We start from the raw sequence: 21,760 nt of genomic DNA, 5'->3' as shown, positions 1-21,760 counted from the left end.
AATAGTGAGTGAGTGACATCATCGACTCTCTCATTTGGATATAACTGGCTCGTTCATATAACTATTTTGTTAAAAATAAGCGAAACTTTGAAATGTCATAACTTTCTTATTTTACATCCGATTTTGATAAAATTTTCAGCATTGTGCTTGTCTGATTTTTCTCTATTGATTCAAATTAACATTTTTCTGAGGTGGACTTGACCTTTAAGTATAGTAATAACTTTTCCTATTGGTCTGGTATTCTGTCAGTCTTTTCAAAAATGTTAAAGTTTTTGTTTAACCTGCTCTTATTTCTTCATTTCTGCATCAATTTTGATCACACTTGCTTAAAATGATACTTGGGTAATACCACATATGCGTTGTTGAGGATGGTGGGGTCAAAGGTCATTAAGAATGATGGGTCAAAGGTCATCTAGGGGTCAAAAGGTAAACTGATACAAGGTCATGTACATCCTTTTTTTGGACAACATGCCCTCATTTCTTTATGTTAGCACTTGGTACAAGTGATCCTTGGGTAATACACTGTACCACATATATATTGTTGAGAATGATGTGGACAAAGGTCATCTAGGGTCAAAAGGTCTTTTTTTTTCAAACTGCTCTCATTTCTTTATTTCTGCATCAGTTATGTTTACACTTGGTACAAGTGATCTTTGGGTAATACCACATGTGTGAATATACCAGAAGATATATTATATCAAAGTTCTTGAATGCCAAAACACATTTTCTCATTAATTTATTGCTTAGAATCATGAGTTGAAAATTTAATTTGTGAAAAAGATGCACACTATTACACAGCACTTCAATTTCATGATGTATATGACGTGAACAATTCAAATATGTTTTTGTGTTACATATGAAATCAAAAGCATCTTGAGCCAACAAAATACGAGCTCTAAAAATAGATTTCCCCAATCTCTGGCTACCTATTGGTTTACTATGCAGTATGCATACTTATTCATCAGTAATGAATGACTCATCTTTGATTTAATTTCTTTTGACATAAAAGGAATATTATTAAGTTTGAAAATATTGACTTAAATCTATAAGATTTACCCTTTAGGGTGGCTTAAATCCACTTGAAGTATAATACAAGAGAGTACAAAATTTGGTATGCCTCATTGTGTTTATTGGTAGGTACGATCTTGGTGGCATATGCTTATTTAGGCTTAATTATGATACTTATGGATATTTAAAGCATACACTGCTTTAAACTTTCATTATGAATTTAGACCATGACTGTTACAAAGATACAAAGTTTAATAAATCTCTTGTGTTAAGCTTGATTTTGGATGATGTTTGAAGGTTTTATGGTGGTATGTACAGTCGCGGAAGTGGTTTATGGTACACCTTGTGTAAAGTCATGGAAAGGACTAAGAGACGTGGATAGAGGTTGAAGTGAAATTGAGTGCCGAGAAAGTGTAGATTAGAAATAAGAATATATTTTGGGAATGAGTGAAGTCATTAACAGGACTGTAAACCAGAAAGAGAAGAAAAGCCTGAGTATAGTCGGTAAGATTAGAGGCTTGGGTTGGAGAGGTGAGAGAAGGCTGGCTTGAGTCGACGAGTGGGGAGTTATTGAGCAGGAGCAGGATAGAAGACTCGACGTTTTGGGCAGGTTGACTGTTCGCCTTCAGGATATCCTTTCTCTGACTTATATGCGTTGCAAGAAATTGAATTTATCATAAATATCACTTACAAACTTGCCATTGCAGATCTATTTTAATTTTATAGTCAACGTTAATTTATGCATGATATAATCACACTGGCTACCAATTGCTTATTTGCAGTTTATTGCAAGACTTATTATTGTTGAGGATTTTACTGTTTAAAATAGTTTACACTGCACAGAATTATTGGACGTCCACAGCGTAAACGCATTTGCATGAGAGATGCATTTAATTTGATATATTTGCACAAAGGTAAACTATTATGTAATTACTCTTTTTAGTCGAGAAACTGTTAATACTTCACAAGTTTTTGTCTCGCCTGCATATAGAAGTGCGAGACTTTAGGCGCCGCTTTTCCGATGGTGGCGGTGGCGTCGTCAACATTGAAATCTTTAAAAAAGTTGAGTTTTTGAAATGATATCTTTGCAAGTATATGGTTCTTGTTCATGGAAATTCGACACAAGTATAATAAAGTATTACTGATTGTCTTGCACGAGTTTCATGTCACATAATTAGTACCAAAGGTCATTTAGGGTTACAGTCATAAAAGTTGGTTACAGGCTGATAGTCCGCGGGTTCGTTAGTCCGCGGAGTGTGTAAAATTATGATCTGGATAATATGGTTAAATCAAATTATCATCGAGAGGACAAAAGGTCAAATGGTAGGAGAACATGGAATTCTATAACAATAACTCAAAGGGCAATCGCCCCCTGACAACTACTTCAAGGAAAATATCATCCCCATATTTTTACCACAGGGGACTGTTACCCCCCCCCCCCCCGGAAATTTGCCCTCTCGACCATTTCCTCGGTTAATTACCTCTAGTACGGAGCCTTTATAATGCCATCGACTTGACATGGCGAGATACTTTATCTTGCCTTGTCGACTTAATAAACTTGATATTTCAAAATGGCGAGATAGGCCTACTTTATCCTGCCATTTCGATAATGCTATTAAGTCGACATGGCAAGATAAAATATCTCGCCATGTCGACAGAATAAGCTTATCAAGTCGACATGTCATCTTAAAGGCTCCGTACTAGGGGTAAATGTCCGGGGTAATTGTCTAGAGGGTAAATTTCCTGGGGTGGGGGTAACAGTCAGCGGTGGTAATAATATAGGTATAATATTTTCCTTGAAGTAGTTGTCAGGGGGCGATTGCCCTTTGGGTTATTATTGTTATAGAACCCCATGGTCTCGTATCATTTGACCTTTTGACCTCTCGATGATATTTGATCTTACTGTATCCTGATCATAATTTTACACACACCACGGACCCGCGGACTATCGGACCTGCGGACTATCGGGATGTCCCCTAAAAGTTGACCGTGTTGTGAGTATTTTTCGAAATGTTTTAATTTTAAAGGTTATGGGTATACAGTGCGTCCCAAAAAAACTATACACTTTTGAAATGGCTGCCAAATAGAAAAATATATCACTTTGGGGGAAAACACTTATATATTATGGAAGCCAATAAAATCAACTTTCAAATGACACCAAAAAGTTGGAATTAGCATTCCAATTTCTGTCAGTTTTTGAGAGGCAAATCTTTTGGAACTTGCATAGTTAAGGGCGTTGTGATAAATTAATGATCAACCGTGACCAGTTTTGGTTGTTTAAGCAAGTTTCATAAATTATTAAATTGAACTTTAATGCATGAGTGAACACAAATTACACTTTTGGGGGCAGCATTTTAACATTATCATGTGGATCTCAGCAATGTGTTCATGGGAGTCGGGAGAATAGGGGGTGAGATAGGACTTAAGTGGGAGAAGTAGGTTGACGGAATAAGGGTCAACAGAACATTTAGCCCCCCCCCTCCCTCTCTCCCCCTCCCCTCCTGTTGAGTGACTGAATGCTATTGTCATGTAAGAGTGAAGTCCAGAGCAGAATGATGATTTAATGATAAATTCTGAATTGGGGCATCAACTTTTTCCTATCAATCATAAATCAACAATTTATCAATAAATCAACAATTTCAATGTGCAATGTGATCAATCAAACATTCAGTTTTTCAATAAATAATTTCATAAATCATCATAATCGGTCAATTTCTTGGTAATCATTCAATGAAAAAAAGGACTATCAGCCGGTCACTTCAGTGGCAGTTAAGTTTTGAATAGGCTACAATCCAGGAAGTGAGACAGAGAGAAAAAGAGAGAGGGGGTGCTGGGAAATGGAGGTGGAGGGGGGATACATATGAATTTCAATTTGTAAAATGACAAAAAGAAGAGGAATGCCCTTTTAACAAAGTCTTACCATATCTCGCCCTCTTGCATGTATCAGGTACCATCACATTACTCTGACTCTCACGAGCACACTGCTGAGGTCCAATAATGATGAATATGCTACACTAAAATTACAATTCTTGTTCACTCATGCATTAAATTTCAATTTTCAATTCAATTTGCCTAAGAAACCAAAACTTATCTCATTCATTAATTTAGCATAACACCTTTAGTTTTGCAAGTTCCAAATGACTAACCACTCAAAAAAACTGTAAGGCTAATTCATGCCCAGCCTAGCCGAGTTTAGTCTCTCAGGAGGAGAGAAATGGGGGGGGGGTAGAGATGGAGGGAGGGGTTGCTAAATGTTCTGTTGACCTTTATCCCATCAACGTACTTCACCTACCTCAGTCCTATCTTACCCCATATTCTCCTGACTCTCATGAACACATTGCTGAGATCCACATGATAAAGTCAAAATGCTGCACTAAAAATTGCAATTCATGATCACTCATTCATTAAATTTCAATTTAATTACGCATGAAATTTTCTCAAACACCAAACTGATCACAATTGATCATTAATTCACCACAAAACCCTCAACTTTGCAAGTTCCAAACAAAAAAATGAAAGAAATTAGAAGGTCAATTCCAGCCCAGCCTAATTTTCATACCCTTTGTTTCAGTGGGCAGTGCTCGCTCAAGCATAACAAGTTTTCCAACTTTTTGGTGTCATTTGAAAGTTGACTTTATTTGCTTTCTATATATATATATATATAAGTCTTTCCCCCCAAAGTGATATATTTTTTATTTGGCAGCCATTTCAAAAGTGTATAATTTTTTTTTGGGACGCACTGTGCCACTGAATCACGTGCCACTGATTGTCTTGCATGAGTTTCAGCTCACATGATAAGTCATAGTTCATTTAGGGTCAATGAATTTTGGTGGGTATAATCTTAACCAACGTTAAGTTGTTGAAATGTCATCATAACTTTGAATGTACATGGCCCTCTTTATGCAACTCGGATATAAGGGCAATCAGGTATCATTGATCATTATGTACGACTTTCAGGAAGCATGATAAAGGTCAACGGTAATTTAGGGTAAATTAATCTAGTAGGTCATTTTCATATGAATTGTGTTTTATGTGAATAATTATTCATCTTGGTTGTTTTCACAGTCAGCGTTGCTGCAATATTGGATAACCTAATGCAGGCGAGACTGTCAAACGAGTTCCACTTTTTTTTAATTGGTAGTTTTCATGAGGTTTTGGTTAGATCGGGGGTTAGATACGTGGACTCTCATTAATATGAATCATTATTAACCTTTCTTTACGATTACATGTATACCATTTTGTTCTTGCAAGTTGCAGCAAATAATTGCAAAAGCTTGTCTTTGTGAGTGAAACCTTGCAGAACCCTGGGAACGAGTTTTTCAGTAGGGGTGCTGAAATTTGCTAAAATCTCTCCTCAAAGGTGTGTGTGGGGGGGGGGGGGCAGAATTGAGTTTACCATTGTCCTTTTATATATACACACACACATGCAAGGACACCCCTCCCCCCACACACACAGACACTAACAATTGTTAGAATATAGAGTGCGCCCCGGAAAAATAACCAAAGCGAGAATTATCGATGATTAATCTTAATGTAATCACAAATAAACTTTGTAAAGCTTAGATCACATCTTTCACCTGTGAATAAAGGATATCTCAGTTTTAAAAAGATAATCACACCTCTCTCTTAAAAAAGTCAATATCTGCTCTTTAATTTGATACCTCAATATCAGAAATATTGTCAAGAAATAACAAAGCTCTTTATTTAAAATAATGCTTGATTCCAAAATTTTTATTACCATTTATTAACCGTGCGATAGCTTGCAAGGGAAGTGAGCGAGCAAAATTTACGACCTTTTTATTAGCAAAATCAAACTTTGTGTTAGATTTTGACAGAATGATATATTTCACCTTTTTTTCAATTCATTTAATTTATTTGACCATTTCAAATCAGCATAGTACATGAACATCATGAATAAATATCATACAATCATCCATTAACGAACAAAATAACAATTTTAAAATGGCCAGGACCCTTCTCTATTTTTTTCTCTTTTTTATTGGTGGTGAAAGCCCCCTCCCCCCCCCCCATCTTGGAATGAGCCGGGCAGGGGAGACCCTTCTCATGCTCTAATCTTTTTCTAGGTAGACACACATAGGCGGATCCAGTGGGGGGGGGGGTGGGGTCGAGGGGTCCGCCCCCCTATTGGCGTAGCAAAAAGGGGGAAGAAAGAAAAAAAATGAAGGGAAAAGAGAGGAGAAAAAAAAAGAAGATGAAGACGAGTAAATAAAATAATGTGACCTCTTCACCAAGGAAAGCACCCGAAAGCTGGAGCTGGTGCAGCGACGATATGTTAGATCCACCATGGGAGACCATCATCGCACTACTAGTGTCAACGGAAATGCTAAGTCAGCTACAGTGCAGGCGCGGATCCAGGATTTCGTGGGGAGGGGGGGGGGGCCCAAATATGACCTGATTTTGGCGCCCCTCTGTACTTTTCGAAAATTTGCGCCCCCTCCCTCCCCGCCAGGCAAACATAAGTGCCTTAAATGCATTTTGAATTATCTAATTACATAATCACATGTAAAAAAGGCAAATGAAGACCACTTTTTTAATGTGTTCATGAAGATAAAAACACATGAATATATGCAATATCACTTTAAAAAAATTAAATGCGAAGCGCGAGTGATTTTCTGTATTTAGCATTTGGGGGTTTCATTTTGGTTTAACTTCTCACCAGAGAAGGATCCACTGCCACTTCCAGTTTCAAAAGGGCTTTAGCTAATTTAAGGAAATGAATCACAAAGGGATGGGTTGGTGGGGGAGGGGTATCTCGCCTTAGTTTGGATTAAAAAAAAAATCCTTTACATAATTTTCCACCCATTATACCTGTATGCGTTATAAAATAGGGGTGTGACGTAATGATGACGGGTGTTTGGAAGGGTGTATGGTGTGTATATGTGTGAGTGTGCAGTGTTGTTATACAGGGTTTATTTCAATAATTCAAATTAATCAATTTATATTTATGTATCTGAGTAATATTTCACACTATAATAATGTTATATTTTCCGCATTATGCATTCATACTGAAGATAATCTGTATTTTTTCAACTTATCATTTGATTATAATTTGTAATTATTTGTATAAACTTACCTTTTTGTATCATCACCTGGTAAGAATTAAGATGATTATGTTTTATGTGTTATTCATGTGTATCAAGATTGGGTGCCTTTTACTTTGTACATTTTATTCACGGCACGGCACCAATGCAAATCAGACTCTTTATCTGTTTGGGTTTTTTTACCGTGTGAAAATAAAATTTATCTATTTACCTATCTAATGGGAAATTTTGATTAAGCCGCATTAATTTAACCTTTTTGGGCAGGGCATGTATTTCACTATAAATAGGCAATACGAGCAATGTTGCGCCCCCGAACATGAATTTGCATGGCGCCCCCAAAGTTTAAGATCAATTTGGCGCCCTCGGTTTAATATGAATTTTTGGCCCCCATGTGAAATATGACTTCCCCTTCCCCTCAGTCATGAACAACCGCGTAGCCAGGATTTCATTTTGGAGGGGCGGTAAATGCACGCGAAGCGTGCCAACACTTACAGAGCGCGCGAAGCGCGCTCCCTAGGGGGTGGGTGCAGGGAGGGGGAGTTTCCCCTCGCCGCGCGCGAAATTATTTTTCCCACCGAGTTCTGGACCAACATATGAATATTCATGACTTGCGTCTTCGGATTGAGAGTACGCATGCGCGTGGACTTGGTCTCGACCAGTGCCGATCGTAAGCATTCACGTTGCTCAGAATGAATTAGCATCGTCAAATTACCGGTACCCTTACATAGTTACATAGGCCTTATAGGCTTAGATCTATATATATATATATACATCCAATTCTTAAACACTTATCAAACTAGCTGCCATTAATGGCAAGACATGTGCTAGGGTAGGGCTAGCTTAGGCTAGCGCATTAACTTTACCTCAATTCTGGACCTGTCTAATGCCTAATACTATTAGGAATAGCCGACTAATGCCATGGTTAACTTCGAACTTGTTAATTCCGAACTTTACGTTTGATTAGGTTTGGACCAATATTAGCTTATTTACCATGGTTTAATATGTCTAGTCCGTATACAGAACCAGTCCTAGATCTAAAATAAATATCTTAGTTCTAGTCTAGTCTCTAGATCTAGACTCTGATCTACGCGCTAGCAGCATGGAACCACTAGTGTACCAAAGGGGGGGGGGGGCAGACTGCCCCCCTGACGAGTCACAACTGATCCAGGGGACGTGCCCCCCCCCCTTGAGAAGCCAAATTAATAATTTGTAATGTCAAAATGCAACGAAAAAAGACGTATGTCCCCTCTTTTGAACGTGAAGATCTTTTTTTTTTCTTGTCAAATTTTTTTCAGCTACGAAATCCTTAATCCTCCTCCTGTCTAATTAATGCCTAGTACTAATCAGTGTTGTAGTGCCTTGATGCTCGGCCTTGGCCTTAAGGTGCCTTAATGCCTAGCTACTTTTTCAAAGCCTTGGCCTTGAGGATTTTGAGCCTTGAAATTTTAAGGCATTTTCAAGGCTTTTTTCAAGGCATTTTGTATTTTGTACTTTCATTTGTTTTAAATAAGTAATTATGTTTCAATTGTTTTTTTTATATATATATATTTAATAACACTAATGGTCAATACTACCAATCACCAGTAACAGTAGCAGCAGCAGTAGTAAGTGTACTAGCAGTGCCATCAATTGTAATTGTCACCGTTATCATGAAATTCAAACAAAGAATACATCAGTTGTGAAAAATAGCATTATGTATTGGTAATGTGTTGTAATCATATGATGATAATGACAGTAAATAATAATGGTCATGATCAAGATAATAGTGCTTTGATGACAAGAATAATTTTTACATCTGACTGCAATTTTGACAACAATTTTCATACTTTAAACATAGCTAACTCTAAAGAACGATAACAAGGTTGATTTCTATTCCATTAGGATTTTCCTTGTATTATTTTCTTTGGCCAACAAGAATGTTTTAAGTCTTAATGATATTCTGAAAAGATTTGGTAAACTTGAACACAGTCTCCAATTTTGTCATATCCAAATGGGTTATGTCAATGGCATGATGAGCCAGAAACTTTGAGGGGCCAAGCATGGCATATATAGAGCAAAATTTCTGTCAAAAAAAAGAAGAAAGCGATTGAAGCGAGCGAGTGAACAAAATTTGTCCCCCTCTTTCTATAAGAAAAGCTAATTTTGCAATAGATTGTTTAAAAAATAATATCACATTTACTCCATCTTTTCCTTTCCCTTTCCCCCCTTGTCTAAGTTTATTCTTGGTGGTGGGACTTCTTCTTCTCTCTATCTCTCTTCTAAATTTTATATTTGTTTTGGGTCAGATTGACAAAACAAAGGGGAAATTTTTTTAACTTCTTTTTAATCATATATCGTTCAACATTGAATCTCATTTCTCTACAGTTTCAAGGAAATAAACAACGTATTTGTTTTTGTGTCAATATGGTTTCAAGAAATAATAATTTAATAATCAATAATTATTAATATTCAATATTCATAATCTCATTTTGAAAATACATGTATCTGTTTGCACCAAAAAACTCATTTTGATAAATGGGTGCCTTTTTGGCGTTGACCCCCCCCCCCATAATAATTTTCTGCTGCCCCTGTCCCAGGGAGTGGAGAAAAACATACGTTGAGAATGCCAGGATCAGATGACCGTGGTAATAATAATTATTGCAATGTAAATCGCTTATAGAAAAATTATGGATTATGTGTACACAGGTAACTATATCATTATTTTAATATGTCTCTATCATGAAATTATTTTTGTTTTAAATGTACAAAGGTTAGTTTTTTTTCTCGCTCCGTCCCCTCGCTCACATACATTTTACCATGTGTGATGTCTGCCGCCTAAGCAGTGGCGTAGACAGGTTCGTACACCTGGGGGGGATGACTGGGCTGCCAACGCTAGTGAGGGCGCGAAGCACCCGAGCGAGGGAGCGAAGCGACCGAGCGGGGGGAGGGTGTGGGAGGGAGGTGTCCCCCCTCCCACGGTAGGGAGCTTTTGCAATTTTGAACTTGAAATCGTGCAATCTGATGCATACTTAATGAGGTAAAATAACACACACAAGCGCGCACGCACACACACACATACTCACCCCCCCACACACACACACACGGGTGCGCGCACCACACACATACTACGCCTTGAATGGACAGACATACATCGACAAGATCTGCACACCGTGGCACACGAATACAGAATGGACTGACACATAGTATTGCATATTGAACCACACTACGTATTTATTTATCTCTGTGAATTTTGCTGTTACACCTCTTCAGAAAAAAACCAATGTCAACTGTGTACACGCAGGTATAGTCTTTGTTGTCTTGATATGGGTATGTGGTTATGAATGAAAACAGCCTCTGTGGCCATTTGTGAATAGAACACATAAACAACAAACAAATAACAATATGTCTGTTCATTATAAAGCATAATGAATACGTACATACTATGCTTTTTTTTACCTCAAAGAAACAGGCATAGTATCCATAGATGGATATTGGCTGGCGGCTCATTAACATACAGATACAAAAAACATAAACAGTATCACTATGATCCATGGAGTAACAATACTGCTCTGTAAGTTTGTGAAGAAATCGGAACCATAACGGCATTGCATCGTTTCAAATTAGGGCATTATTTACTTCTATTTGATCTCAGTCTTATAATAGTAATAATAATAATAATAATAATAATAATAATAATAATAATAATAATAATAATAATAATACAAATAAAAAATAATACTAATACAAATAATAATGCTAATACTAATAGGTTCCTTTTATCTCGCATTTCAAGACAGGGTAAATTCACACTGCGCTTTACATGAAACAAACTTCTTTAAACATTTCAAACTTATGTCTTCATGCATCAATCAACATACTTTAAATGAATACAAAACAAAGTGCATCTTAAATAAAACAAAAATAAATAAATAGTTAACAATACAGAAAAGATGTAGCTGCTGCAAGCTTAACAACAAACTAATGTATACCAGTCAGTCCTGATATCAGTATTAGTGTAACAATAGTCATATAGTGGGAGCATGAAGTTGAACAATTCATGATTATACATAATTATATATGTTTGTTTGAATAATACTTGTTATAAAGATAGTAGTATGGTACTCTCTGTCACGAATTATTATGTATACTGTTGTATCACATTCATTTTCTATTCTGTTTTAGATTGCGCTGATGCATTTTGCACACAATGTATAATGCCTATAACACGAGTGGGCCAGACCACACATGTATTTCAATAAAAACCGACTTGAGAAAATAACGTGTATATAAATATATAAATATATAAATAAATAAATAAATAAATAAATGCATATAATGTATATATATATGTATAAATATCATATACCTGTAATATAATCTGATATAAACTAATAAATAAATAAATAAATATAATACATATCATATATGAGAAGGTATTGCTAGTACTCGGTTCGTGCCTGAAAAGTAGTCTCGATGAAAAGAAAAAAGTTGTTGCTTCATTCCCATACCAAAAACAGCTTGATTAACAGTTGCTAATCAGATAATAGAGACATGCGGTAAGTTGGTAAACTTACTTAAGGAGCATTCATGGCTCAACAAACAAACATATCGGTCTCTTAGTCAGTTTTACTTTTGTAGTCTTGCAAATTTGTGTCTTAGAAACCAAATATCTTGCGCCTCTTTTCGTTCCTGCCCAGTAAATACTTGTAAGATTTTCTTTTTTTTTACCGTCTGAATTGGCTTTCACCGTGTGAATGCGGCTAATAACAATAAACACAATTACAATAATGATGAGGATTATTATTATCATCATCATAATTATTATTATTATTAATATTATAATTGTTATCATTATTATTATTACTATTATTATCATCATTATGACTTATTAAGTAACCAAATATCATTCCCCAAAACCTGGGGGGGGGGGGATGATTGTACATGCCATCCCCCCACCTTGTGAGGTGGGGGGGATGCATCCCCCTCACCCCCCCCCCCGTTGTCTACGCCCCTGCGCCTAAGTATTGTTAGTTCATTGTTCTGTATATCGTAAGTTTGAAATGCCTTGGCCTTGAGGTTTTCAGGCCTTGGCCTTGGGTTTCCATGCCTTGGCCTTGGCCTTTGGTATTGAAGCCTTGGCCTTGGGTATTAAAGCCTTGGCCTTGGAGGTTTGAGCCTTGACTACAACACTGAATAGCCGACTAATGCCATGGTTAACTTCGAACTGGTTAATTCCGAACTTCACGTTTAATTAGGTTTAGACAAATATTAGCTTATTTGCACTGGTTTAATATGTCTAGTCCGTATACAAAACCAGTCCTAGATCTAAAAAAAAATTATCTTAGTTCTAGTCTAGTCTCTATATCTAGACTCTGAATCTAAAAAAAAAATTATCTTAGTTCTAGTCTAGTCTCTATATCTAGACTCTGATCTACGCTGTATCAGCATGGAACCACTAGTGTACCAAGGGGGGGGGGGGGAGACTGTCCCTCTGACGAGTCACAACTGATTCAGGGGACGTGCCCCCTTTGAGAAGCCAAATTAATAATTTGTAATGTAAAAATGCAATGAAATAGACGTATGTCCCCTTTTTTGAACGTGAAGATCATTTTTTCTTTTTTTTTTTGCTTGTCAATTTTTTTTTCAGCTAAGAAATCCATAATTTGGGGTGAAGACCCTTTTTTTTGGGGGGAGGGGCTTGCCACATTTTTTCGCGGACGAAATATCCTCTAAAAAATTTGCCCCCCTTTTGGAAAATCCTAGGTACACCAGTGCGTGCATGGAACGTATTCTAACGTCAGGCACAAATTAACGTCAGTGATCTTGATCCCCGTCTTCACCCAAAATTAAGGATTTCGTAGCTGAAAAAAATTTGACAAGAAAAAAAAAAGATCTTCACGTTCAAAAGAGGGGACATACGTCTTTTTTCGTTGCATCTTGACATTACAAATTATTAATTTGGCTTCTCAAGGGGGGGCACATCCCCTGGATCAGTTGTGACTCGTCAGGGGGGCAGTCTGCCCCCCCCCTTTGGTACACTAGTGGTTCCATGCTGCTAGCGCGTAGATCAGAGTCTAGATCTAGAGACTAGACTAGAACTAAGATATTTATTTTAGATCTAGGACTGGTTCTGTATACGGACTAGACATATTAAACCATGGTAAATAAGCTAATATTGGTCCAAACCTAATCAAACGTAAAGTTCGGAATTAACAAGTTCGAAGTTAACCATGGCATTAGTCGGCTATTCCTAATAGTATTAGGCATTAGACAGGTCCAGATTTGAGGTAAAGTTAATGCGCTAGCCTAAGCTAGCCCTACCCTAGCACATGTCTTGCCATTAATGGCAGCTAGTTTGATAAGTGTTTAAGAATTGGATGTATATATATATATAGATCTAAGCCTATAAGGCCTATGTAACTATGTAAGGGTACCGGTAATTTGACGATGCTAATTCATTCTGAGCAACGTGAATGCTTACGATCGGCACTGGTCGAGACCAAGTCCACGCGCATGCGTACTCTCAATCCGAAGACGCAAGTCATGAATATTCATATGTCGGTCCAGAACTCGGTGGGAAAAATAATTTCGCCTCCCGCGCAAAGCGCGAAGCTTTTGGTGTTTCATAAATGAAAATGAAAAGGAGCCGTCTCTCTTGTCTCTAGGACCTATATCAGCTCCAATTCAGTTGACTGTATTGTGATTTTGAACCTTGTTTTCATGAACCTTGTTTTCAAAAGTGATTGTGAACGCACAAAAAAGGAATGCAATGGAGGAAATTAATATAATAATAACCCCGCGTGAAGCGCGGAAGCTGAAGCGTTTTATCAAATTTTTTTGCCATGAAAAGGGTCCCGAGAAAAGGGTATTCTCAATGATATATTGAATACTTCCCTTGGAAAGATCAGATTCGATTACAAACACTTTAGCGACAGTGCATATCTTTAACTCGCAAAACAAAGGAGAAGAAGTGTATATGCCGGGAGGAAGATATTCCTTCCCGCGCTGAGCAACTCTGGAATTTCAAAGAGCGGACGTTTCATCAAATGCAGATATCTCTAATACCCCATCGGCTCTAATTCAATTGATTTTTCTAAGATCATTGAACTTCATTACAAGGAAAATAGTGCGCAAAATGTTGACACTTCTGTGATTTATTGAAATTATATAAAAAAGGATGCCTAATTTCTTTGACTTATCCTGAAGCGCTTCATTTGGAATTATAAAGAAACTTAAGTGTCATTCAAAATTTCAAACTGAGGGCGCAAAACAGGACAGGAGATGAATGTGCAGGGAAATGACATGAAGTTTAATAGAATTAGATAAAAAATATTGTACTCTTTTATTCAATACGACACGAATTTTATACCTTCCTCTTTTAAAATTAGGAACCTGTTTGCCCCAAAATTATGGTTGTTTAGTAATGAGCTGAAAAGCGGGAGAAGTTGACTTTATGGAGGTGACGGCAGAAATTGATATAAAGATTTTACCCGCCTGGAGCCGACCCGACCAGAAGTTGCGCGATCAAAAAAAAAAAAAAGATAACTTCATATACTTCGGCCTACTCTAATTCCATGCCCTAATGTATACATTTGAACTTTAACTGGCAAGAAACACACATAGCTGAGGTGGAAAAACAGGGTTGGGAAACAATGGAGAACTTCAGTATTGTCATTTAACCGCGCGCAGCGCGGAAGCAAAATTTATATATGAATTTAGAGCAAGAGTGAAGGAGTTTCTCTTTTGAGAAAAAAAGAATAAAAAGAACAAAAAAACACAAAGCTACCTTTCTTCCCTTTCCCTTTTCCCTCTCTTTTTTTCCTTCTTTTTTTCTTTTTGGGGACGTTTTTTTGGGGGGCGACCGCCCCCACCGCCCCCCTGGCTACGCGCCTGGTCTGAAACATGAATTTGTCTCCTCTCGTCAAATATCAAATTGGCGCTCCCTTAGTTCGAACGTTCGAACATCAAATTTGGCGCCACACCATTTCGAACATCAATTCGACGCCCCCCCCCTAGTTCAAACATCAATTCGGCCTCACCTCCTAGTTCAAACATCAATTTGGCACCCCTTGTTTAAATATCAATTTGGCGCCCCCTATTTCGAGCATCAATTTGTTCATGGTTGAGTGAGCACAATGTATTACAGGGGCCGCGGAAGCGAGGGGGGGGGGGGGTGGGCGGGGAGCTTCAGTCCCCCCCCCCACTTTTTTCCAAAAGCATGTACAAAAATGTAAAAATTACCATAGGATTATGATTTTTTGCATGGTCAGCCCCCCCCCCCCCCACTTTGAAAACCCTTCCCCGGCCCCTGTATTGTGACGTATCATCATAGGGGGGTTTATGATAGTATCCTCTACAACTTGTTAGATCATGTTAAAATTTGAAAATGTTGGTGGCTACCCCGATTATAGGCCCCTCCCCCATTTTAAAATTCTGGACCCACCACTGATTTGTCCATAAATTAAACTGATCATGAGAAATTGTTAGGAAAAGAATACATTTATGCAGTATAAAGAGTATTCATTCCTAAGTTTTCGAATGTGCTCGCTCAACCATGAAAATGTTTAAAGTTCGGAAAGTGTGTGGTGATAGGAATGATGGATGATAAAACAATAGCAATTTAAGTCTTATTTGAAACCGAATTTGCCCCCAATATTTACTTTATTACCCTTTAAAATGAGTCTGTGACATTGAAATTACCAATTTTCCCACTTTGATGCGTGCTCACTCATCCATAAATAACCAAATCGATTTCATTTTTGCACAGAATTCTGCCCATAGGTTGATAAACATTACTGCCAAGTGACATTGCTAAAGACAGCCGTGAAAAAAAGTTCCACCATATTGAATAAGGGGTTACTTATTCTTAAACATGTGCACCCATAATGTACACAAGTCTATGAGAGACGAAGTCAAAATTTTAACAAATATGAAATGAGGGTTTGTTTCATGGACGGTTTTTGTTACTTCTGCCAATAGTTATTTCATGAAACTTCGTACATGGCTTCAGAGTAACACTATCCAAAAGGCGCACACACCAAAATAACCATTCGATACGACACAGAGTGAGGCCAAGGCCTTGAACTTTCTTCTAATTTGCATAATTTTCGAATATTGTGTGCTCACTGATGCATTAAACATCGGGATTTTCATAAAAATAAAATCAAATGAACTATACAAGGAGGTTTGTGACAGATATCCATAGTAACAAATTGCATTTTTTCCAATAACGTAAAAAAGAGCTAATCGCATTCCACATGTTCATTAAAGTGTGGATATTTAATTAAACGCCTTTGAATCATTGAAGCATGTTAATTGGTCATGAACATAACGAAAAAGTTGAGAAAAGATCATTTTCAGTTCCCAAAAATAAACCAATACTTGCCTATGATATTTGAAAATCGTATTTTTTGTTTTCCATAAATGTTCATTGAACCGTGAAATGATGAATATTGTTGAAGAAACTCTTCCAAAAATAACTGTCATCATATTCTATCATTTTTATTGATATAAATGTGTAAAAAATCAAATTATAGCAAATTTGGACTTGTGTTTATTCAACCGTGAAATTTAGCCAAAAAAGTTGTATCGTCTTTTAGAAAGTACCTTTTACAAGCCTTCTGACTATTTTTTATGATGAGAATGTGGAATTAGTTCAAATAAAATGGAATCAAAGTCATGATATTTGGCTTGTGACTTTTGAAAAGTGACATTTTTGCCTTCTGACGGTGCTCACTGAAGCATGAAGTGAAATACGTCCATAACGTTTACTCAGAGGGTAGCTTATAAAATTACCTACACGCTCATGTAAAAATATATTAAAAACTCGCATTGGTTCGGAAATTATTGATGTTTGTTTAAGGGGGGACTTACTTTTTTTGTTGTGTATATATATCAAGAAGCCCCCAAAATACATAATACAGGTGTTTACGGTTTTCTATGACGAAATTTTCATTTATGACACTAGATTTTCCCTTTAAACAATGGCCGTCGCAATTAGCATAATAAATTCAAATTCAAATTCAAATTTATTTATTTCACTTCCATCAAACAAAAACAAATTGTATACCATATATAAACATAAATATTTGTATCCGTTGCAAACAAAATTAATGATACATATGTTGTGAAAAAAACACTTAGTCAATTTCGGCAACACATTGTAGGTTTTAAATATGTATACTAATTTTTCAATGTAAATTAAATTAAGATGGAAATGGGGGGACCGACTAAAAATCAATGCTTGTACAATGTGGGCCCCTCAAAAAATAGATAACACAACAAATAACAAAATAACAAAGTATAAATACAGATAATCAAATGAGGAAAAAATAAATACATGAGAGGGAAATACAAAATAAATACAAAGTTATCAGAAATATATAGTTTGATAAAGGACAAAACAACCCGTCCTATAAATATCCGCCCTTCCCCACCCCACCCCCCCAAAAAAAAGAGAAGTAAAAAGGGGAGAATGCCCTGAGAAGATGGATGGGTGCTGCTGCATGTATGTAGATAGAACATATGCCGTCGTGGACTCAAGCAAACTGGATTCAATGATGTGTATAAAAGTAGAAAAATATAAAATAACCTGGAAAGAATATAATGCACGAAGAATGTGATTGATTCCGTGAACAAATAACCGGTAGGAAGGCGGATAAGCGGACAGGAGAGGAGAAAATAGAGAGGATAGACACAATAATGTATGAGGTTCAATAATGAGCACATCTGAGAAGGACTTGTGTCAGATTTTAATTTTTTTTTTTTAAATAAAAAAAGGATAATAATTATTTTATGTTTTAATTGTAGTCTTTAAAGTAATAATGATGACTTGACAGAGATGATGAATCAAACTTAACTTGGGAGTATATTATAAGGTTTTTATAGAGATAATTTAATTTAGTCTTAAAAGAGTTCAAAGATTTTGCATTTGTTATATCATTATGAAGTGAGTTCCATCACTTCGGTCCATCATATATAAATGTGTTCTGAGCCCGCAAAGTTCTTAAAAGTGGTAAATGAAATTCACCCAATCGCCTTGTTGGATAGTTGTGAATGGATTGATTTTTTGGAAACATTGAATTAAATACATTTGGGAGGTTGTTGTTGTTATAGTTATACATAAACTGACCGAGATTAAACAAATATAAGTGTTTAATTTTCAATATTTTATGTTTAAAAAAATTGTCTAAGAGTATTTGTTGTGTATTACCCCACGCTAAAATTCCATAACTTAAATAAGGCAATATAAGGGATGACTATAATGTAAGCAGGGACGATAATGGTAAACAAAATTTAAGCTTGTTAATTATACCAATGTTGCGTGAAATAGTTTTACATATGTTATCTATGTGAAATTTCCATGAGAGCTTATTATCGACTGTTATTCCAAGAAACTTAATATGGGATACATTTTCCAAGGGAGTTCCATCTAAAATAATATCAACAGGAAGTGTATTATAGAGTTGCTAAACAACATATATTTAGTTTTTTGAAGATTTAGTGACAATTTATTTGCTCTTATCCATTCGGTGACATTTTCTAGTTCAGAGTTGATTATATTAGCAAGGTGAAGAGGATTTTTATGTGAAAAAATAAGTTAGAGTCGTCCGCAAAGAGAATGAAAGAAAGAACATCTGATGATCTACAAAAATCATTAATATAAACTATGAACAAAATCGGGCCTAAAAGACTACCCTGGGGAACTCCACAATTATTTTTTTTTCATTTGAGAATTGCAACATAATATACATAATGAGCTAAATAAAAAATGGATAACGCTATTTTTTATGCTAATTTGCTCAAACGCTGGTTTCGATGATTGCATTAGTTTAAAAAATAAAAACTGAGATCATGGATGGATTCCCCGTCACATAAAGCGCTAGAAAAATGATATTATTTGTCTTCAGTCTTTTGGTTGAATATCAGTAGCATATTGCAATATGTACATTTATCTGTCAATTTATTATCTATAAAGCCTGAAAATATGCTTAGCCCAACCAATTTCCCGGGGTTAAGCTTAGCCCACTTCGTTTTCACACGAGCAAAGTGGGCTATAGCACGGTAAATAATACGGTACTATCTCCCCTGCCAAAATGTAGGGTTAGCCGGCTTATTGCGGTGCTAAGAGATGCAGTGTGAAACGAAACCGGGCTAAGGAAAAGTGGGGCTAAATAAGCATTAGCCAATAACAAAAGTCGAAATTACACGTTAATCACGCTCTGTGTGGCAAAATCATCAATATTTTTTTAAGTAATGTTTTATTTCTCTCCAAAATAAAAAAAATATTTATTATAGTACAATCAACCACACATTTCAAATTTTCATATTAAAATAAATACATGTACATCATTGATAATTGTTTAAACATGAGCATGCAACATAATTTAACTGAAGTTCTGAGAGAAGTTTAATCTGTCTTCAAAACACCCCTCCGTCATCTAAAGCACCAGCACAAACAAAACACAATCGGACACACACACACACACCGCACACCAATAATATTAATATTAATTAAGTTTAAAAGAACACCATGGTTTTTCCATAGATCTCTTATTTTTCCGCACCTCACCTGTGCGATAGTCCGGGGTTAAAGATAAATTCCAGTTGTGGGGACGTTCTCAAAATGACTTTTTACAGAATTTAATATAATGATCACCAAAGTGTCTGTTTGTATGAATAAAAAATATGTGCCAAAGCCTCTGGAAGAAATTGTGTAATTGCTGAGAAATAAGCAAAATAAGCGCGGATTCTGTCAAATTCCGTCGGGTCTTTATTCCAGCAATAATAACACACTGTCCCACGTGTGCCTATCTGTGTTGGCGATCTTCAGTGTGATGGTTTTTTTTTTAGCTTATATATTATGATTTCACAAAGTTCAGTTTATGTAACTGTACCAGATCTAGATCCACGATGATATAGTAATACTTAACCTTGGTTTTACAGACTTTCTCACGAAATCAGTATTTTACTGCAACTAGCCTACTGTCATTTAGCTTAAAGACGTTAACCCGGCTAAGCAAACAGTATGGGGTAAAGAAAGACATTGTGTGACCCCCCCCCCAAAAAAATGAGAAGATAGTATGGGGTTAAGGATAGTCCGGGGTTATAGTCCGACAGCACAGGAGATTTATTCAACCGAAAGCCGGACAAGCAAATGACCCCATAGCTGGATGGCATGGACCCTAAAGTTTATAAAAATGCATTGCTGTCGGGTTTTATCCGTGGTCTTCCCGTCGAAATGACGTATTCTATGACGTCACTACAAAATGGCCCTATTTCACCACTTTTTAGACATTCTACACATAGCATGAAGTCAAGGGAGGATATCTCAGCTAAACCAAGATTGTTTTATATGAAACTTTCAAAATATATTGTTCAAGTAGTGCAAAAGAAACATGCAAAATTTCACGAACAGAAATTATTGTTTACATATGCAGATTATGTCATGAAATTTGCATATCATTAGTTTGGGAGATTTCTTGCTTTAAAAATTGTCGAAAATCGATTTAGAAATTTATTTTCTATTTTAGTGTACTTTCTTTGATATATTTCCTGTCAAGCATGATATCGTTCTTTTTATCTATATCTCTACTTTTAGAAAATATATGTCAGTAATTGAAAATGACATTATAGACTGTGATTTCAGCCCCCTTTTTAATATGGTGCGTACATAGAAATCGTGCGTCTTTTGGCCCATTTCACCATATTGCTGAGGTGTGCGAACGATATGCCTACTTTATTGATGTTTCCTGCATTTTACATGATATTAAATCTTCCAAACAACATATTTTCATCTTCATTATGTCTCTGCTGATAAATAAATGATTTCAGCAAAGATTGATTGCCCACTGGGCAGTCTATAGGCTACGTTTACACCCTAGTTTTCAACAACGAAACTCATGTATAACTGCATTATTGTAGTCGAGTCGGAAATGGGGGTTCCTGTGCACCATCAAAATATATTTTTAATCAACGTTTTTGTATTGCCTGAAGTGTCTAGTTAATGAATCTTGATGTTCCCTTTGCAAAATCGTGTCCCACGGGGTTCAAAATTGATGTCTTTGGCGGCCCTCTTGGATTTTAAAAATGAAAATCAAATATTTTCATACTTTTTTCACAGAGTCTGACAATGGGATCTTAAATCTTAAATGAATACGCATTTCACTATGATTTAGAAATCGGTAGAAATCGTTTTCTGGATAGTCCGGTTAATATATTTTGAAAAAATAAGTTCATTCAATAATTTTGGTCCAAAATGTTCATGTGCATTGACATCTATCTGTTTTATCTTGCATCGCCTTTGTTGATGTGCCTACCACGCAGAAAGGCATGTAACGTGCGTAGCGATAGAAAGGTATATATTACTTGTATGAGGGTAAACGGCGTTTTCTACACAAAGCAACTTTAATAATAATGAAACCTCTTGAAAAAGTTAGAGGATCGAGGCATTGCTCTGCATTTTCATTTTGCATGCAAGTACTTTCGGGCACCTTAAAGCATAGTCTCACAAGAGCCTGTAGAAGGTACCCCACCCTTATCTGTAGCTTGACTATTAAGATATCGTGCTTTTCGGAGCACCCAATGTGGCAAAATGTTGTTTTGGGTATGTAATTTTTTCCCCTTTAAATCACTTAGAGACAAAAGAGTAGGCTTTTCTCTATCAGCTACATATAAAGAAGTTAGGGCATAGCAAAGCCTACTACCTCATC

Source organism: Lytechinus pictus, chromosome 7 (assembly GCF_037042905.1).
Source record: "Lytechinus pictus isolate F3 Inbred chromosome 7, Lp3.0, whole genome shotgun sequence".
Taxonomy (NCBI): domain Eukaryota; kingdom Metazoa; phylum Echinodermata; class Echinoidea; order Temnopleuroida; family Toxopneustidae; genus Lytechinus; species Lytechinus pictus.
This window is presented reverse-complemented; position numbering follows the sequence as displayed.